This window comes from Harmonia axyridis, chromosome X (assembly GCF_914767665.1).
Source record: "Harmonia axyridis chromosome X, icHarAxyr1.1, whole genome shotgun sequence".
Lineage (NCBI taxonomy): Eukaryota > Metazoa > Arthropoda > Insecta > Coleoptera > Coccinellidae > Harmonia > Harmonia axyridis.
In genome coordinates this window covers 30982234-30987233 of record NC_059508.1, presented here as the reverse complement: position 1 = coordinate 30987233, position 5000 = coordinate 30982234, and the positions used below count along the sequence as shown (strand labels likewise).

The following is a 5000-nucleotide window of genomic DNA, read 5'->3' as shown; positions in this document are numbered from 1 at the left end:
TTTAAGGACGTGAACATTTTTCCTTATAAAAATTAAAGTCGACAATGAATATTGATTCTGATTACTGATTTACGCTTTAAAAACACATTAGAAGGCAACCAAATCGAATTTGAGGAAATTCCACGATCAGAAAATTTTTTTCGAAAAAAAAAAAAATCCGAAAAATATTTTTCGATTCCGATTACTGATTTACTCTTTTAGAACACATTAGGAGGCAACCAAATCAAATTTGAGAAAATTCCACAATCAGAAAATTTTTTTCGAAAAAAAAAAAAATTCGAGGACACCTCGGTCATGGCAAGTTATTTCCCACAATCCATTCCCCGATCCACGTACATCCCAGAAAAAATCATCTCTCTAACTATCCTGGTTCAAAAGTTGTATCGGAACATTTTCACGTCGAAAATATATCTCTAAGTCCAAACCGATGCACCACGTAAACTAGGGCAGACCGATGCACCACGTAATATCGGGCAGACCGATGCAGAACGTAAACTCGATCATACCGATGCTTCACGTAATCTCGATCTTACCGATGCACCACGTAAACAAGGGCAGACCGATGCAGAACGTAAAGTAGATCTTACCGATGCACCACGTAATCTCGATCTTACCGATGCACCACGTAATCTCCATCTTACCGATGCACCACGTGAACTGGATCTTACCGATGCACCACGTAATCTCAATCTTACCGATGCACCACGTGAACTGGATCTTACCGATGCAGAACGTGAATTGGATCTTACCGATGCACCACGTAAACTCGATCTTACCGATGCACCACGTAATCTCGATCTTACCGATGCACCACGTGAACTGGATCTTACCGATGCAGAACGTGAATTGGATCTTACCGATGCACCACGTAAACTCGATCTTACCGATGCACCACGTAATCTCAATCTTACCGATGCACCACGTGAACTGGATCTTACCGATGCAGAACGTGAATTGGATCTTACCGATGCACCACGTAAACTCGATCTTACCGATGCACCACGTAATCTCGATCTTACCGATGCACCACGTGAACTGGATCTTACCGATGCAGAACGTGAATTGGATCTTACCGATGCACCACGTAAACTCGATCTTACCGATGCACCACGTAATCTCGATCTTACCGATGCACCACGTGAACTGGATCTTACCGATGCAGAACGTGAATTGGATCTTACCGATGCACCACGTAAACTCGATCTTACCGATGCACCACGTAATCTCAATCTTACCGATGCATCACGTAATCTCGATCTTACCGATGCAGAACGTAAACTCGATCATACCGATGCACCACGTTATCTCGGCAGACCGATGCAGAACGTAAAAAAAAAGCTTACAGCACGCGGTGTTCCCAAGCGGTCACCCATCCAAGTACTAACCGCGCCCGACGCTGCTTGGCTTCAGTGTTCTGACGAGAACTGGCAATTTCAGCGTGGTATGGCCGTAAACAACAAATATAGCGATATTTTCTATGATATCTCACTTTTTGGGAGCGGAAAGGACGTGAACGTTTTTCCTTATAAAAAATGAAATAACTTTTGGATATTAATTCTGATTGTTGATTTAAGTTTTAAGAACACATTAGGACATATCTCAATGAAATTTGAGGGATTTCCGAAATCGAAAAATATTTTTCGAAAAAAAAAAAAAATCCCAGAAGACCTCGGTCATCTCAAGTTTATTTCCATATTCTATTACACAATCAACGTACATCACAAAAGGAACCATCTCTCTAACTATCACAGTTAAATTTTTGTATCGGAACATTTCACGTCGGAATATCTCGCTAAGTCCAGACCGGGGAGATCGGTCGCATTTGACACCGTCCGCTCCGGTCTAACATCGTCTTGGAGTCGGGGGTAACGATGGAGAGGCGTTTAAGGACGTGAACATTTTTCCTTATAAAAATTAAAGTCGACAATGAATATTGATTCTGATTACTGATTTACTCTTTTAGTACACATTAGAAGGCAACGCAATCAGATTTGAGGAAATTTCAAGATCAGAAAATTTTTTTCGAAAAAAAAAAAAATTCAAGAACACCTGGGTCATGGCAAGTTATTTCCCACAATCCATTCCACAATCAACGTACAACATAGAAGAAATCATCTCTCTAACTATCCTGGTTCAAAAGTTGTATCGGAACATTTCACGTCGAAATACCTCGCCAAGTCCAGACCGGGGCGATAGGTAGTATCTGACACCGTCCGCTCGGGACTGACATCGACTTGGACTCGGGCTAATGATGGGGAGGCGTTTAAGGACGTGAACATTTTTCCTTATAAAAATTAAAGTCGACAATGAATATTGATTCTGATTACTGATTTACGCTTTAAAAACACATTAGAAGGCAACCAAATCAAATTTGAGGAAATTCCAAAATCAGAAAATTTTTTTTCAAAAAAAAAAAAATCCGAAAAATATTTTTCGATTCTGATTACTGATTTACTCTTTTAGAACACATTAGAAGGCAACGAAATCAAATTTGAGTGAAATCCAAAATCAGAAAATATTTTTCGAAAAAAAAAAAAAATTCGAGAACACCTCGGTCATGGCAAGTTATTTTCCACAATCCATTCCCCAATCAACGTACATCCCAGAAAAAATCATCTCTCTAACTATCCTGGTTCAAAAGTTGTATCGGAACATTTTCACGTCGAAAATATATCTCAGAGTCCAGACCGATGCAGAACGTAAACTCGATCATACCGATGCTTCACGTAATCTCGATCTTACCGATGCACAACGTAAACTAGATCACACCGATGCAGAACGTAAACTCGATCATACCGATGCACCACGTAAACTCAGGCAGACCGATGCAGAACGTGAACTCGATCTTACCGATGCACCACGTAATCTCGATCTTACCGATGCACCACGTAAACTCGGGCAGACCGATGCAGAACGTGAACTCGATCTTACCGATGCACCACGTAAACTAGGGCTGACCGATGCATCACGTAAACGACGATCGAGAGGCGCGAAAGGACGTGAACGTTTTTCATTATAAAAATTGAAATAAATGATAAATAATGATTCTGATTGTTGGTTATCATTTTTAATAAGCATTAGGAGGCAACCAAATGAAATTTGAGGAAATTCCGATAATAGAAAATTTTTTCGAAAAAAAAAAAAAATTCATGAAATCCTCGGTCATCGCAAAATATTTACCATATTCTGTTCGATAATCAACGTATATTTAAGAAGGAATCATATCTGTATCTATCTTGGTTCAAATTTTGTATCGGAACATTTTGACCAAAGTCCGAGCTTCGGCCGAAACAGACACCGCTGACCTGGCCTATCGATCGACCGAGAGTCGGGGATAGAGCGTAAGTGTTGTCTGGAGGGGAACCCTGTGCTCTCCTGACATATATAGGGAAGGTGGTCGCGTTGGGCGATGCAGAACGTTTGGATCGGGAATTATATTTTTGGTTCAGCTATTGGAATATGGTTTATTGTTGGTATATATTGGCGAAATAACGTTCTTACTGACTGGGGATATTCATAAAAATGAGTCCGGAGATTTTCAGATCGAAGTCCGAGTGATCCGACTTGGAAGGCGTGTTGGGTGGGTCGAGATGGCTTAGATCGATCAGACGAGGCGGGCTAAGTGTTGACGTCATGCATCGGTCCATTTTCAGATTGAGTCCGAGTAATCCGACTTTGAAAGAGTGTTGGGTGCGTCGAGACTGTTTAGATAGATCGGACGAGGCGGACTAGGTGTTAACGACATGCATCGGTATATTTTCTGATCGGAGTCCGAAGAAATCGGCCCTAGTAGGCGCAGCGGACGGTCGAGACGGCCTCGGTGGGTCGGATCGATCGGGAAAAGTTTGCTAAATCGTGTCTGGAGGGGAACCTTGGGTTCTCCTGACATATATAGGGGATAAGGTTTGGGTGAACGATTCTTCACGTAAAAGTTGAGTAATTTATTTTTCGATAAGCTTTTGGATATTGATGAGAAGTATATGTATATCTTCGATTAAAAGAATTCTTACCGTCTCCATGTATATTATATTAGATATATAAGAAATAGTTAACGTGATGCATCGGCCGATTTCCGGATCGGAGTTCGAGAGATGCGACTTTCGATGCGCGATGGGTGGTTCGAGACGGCCTAGATCGATCGGACGAGGCGGACTAGGTGTTAACGACATGCATCGGCGGATTTTCTGATCGGAGTCCGAAGAAATCAGCTCTAGTAGGCGCGTGCGAACGGTCGAAACGGCCTCGATCGATCGGACGAGGCGGACTAGGTGTTAACGACATGCATCGGCGGATTTTCTGATCGGAGTCCGAAGAAATCAGCTCTAGTAGGCGCGGCGAACGGTCGAAACGGCCTCGGTGGGTCGGATCGATCGGGAAAAGTTTGCTAAATCGTGTCTGGAGGGGAATCCGGGGTTCTCCTGACATATATAGAAGGGGTGGAGAATGGGTCCTGTCCTAGACTGTTTGGAGTTCTTTTTAGGATGATATTCAGTTGGTAAGTGGTAGACCCGAATCCGACCTCGGCGTTTGGGTACTGGCAAGGTGTGTTGGTTTCGGCTTTCGCATCTTGGGTCGCTTTCGTCAACCTCATGCAGCGAGGTCGCGGTCCGCTTCGTCTCTTTGTAGTCGAATGGCCTTTAAGCGACCAACCTTAAAATCGTGATCCTCTGCCCGTTGCGGGTTATGTTCACAAAAAATTTGCAACCACTCAATTCGTTCCGAGCGACAAATATTGTTGAATCTCGAATCACCGTGTCGTTATATTCACATGTATAGCGAAGGGTCGAGATGGAATGTGTATAAGAAATTAGTTGATAGCCGGGGGTTCGTATTATATATGGACGCCTTGGCGAGGGATTGTTTCTAGAAACTTTCTCATTTTTGATCGGTGTTTTGTCCGAGATGATGATGATGTATATATAGCTTGAGTCTCATGCTGACTGGGGGCTGTTACGTCGTTTCGTCGAGGACTTGCACTTACTGATGTGCGGCGCTAGTCG

The 5000-nt window shown here is 42.8% G+C and overlaps 1 non-coding gene across 1 annotated transcript; it reads right to left on the bottom strand.

Moving 5' to 3' along the window:
- Window positions 1-1336: 1336 nt before the first annotated feature.
- On the bottom strand, window positions 1337-1455 carry LOC123686780. The gene has a single exon (XR_006748540.1). It is a non-coding gene; the product is annotated as a 5S ribosomal RNA (ribosomal RNA).
- Between the last annotated feature and the right edge of the window lie 3545 nt (window positions 1456-5000).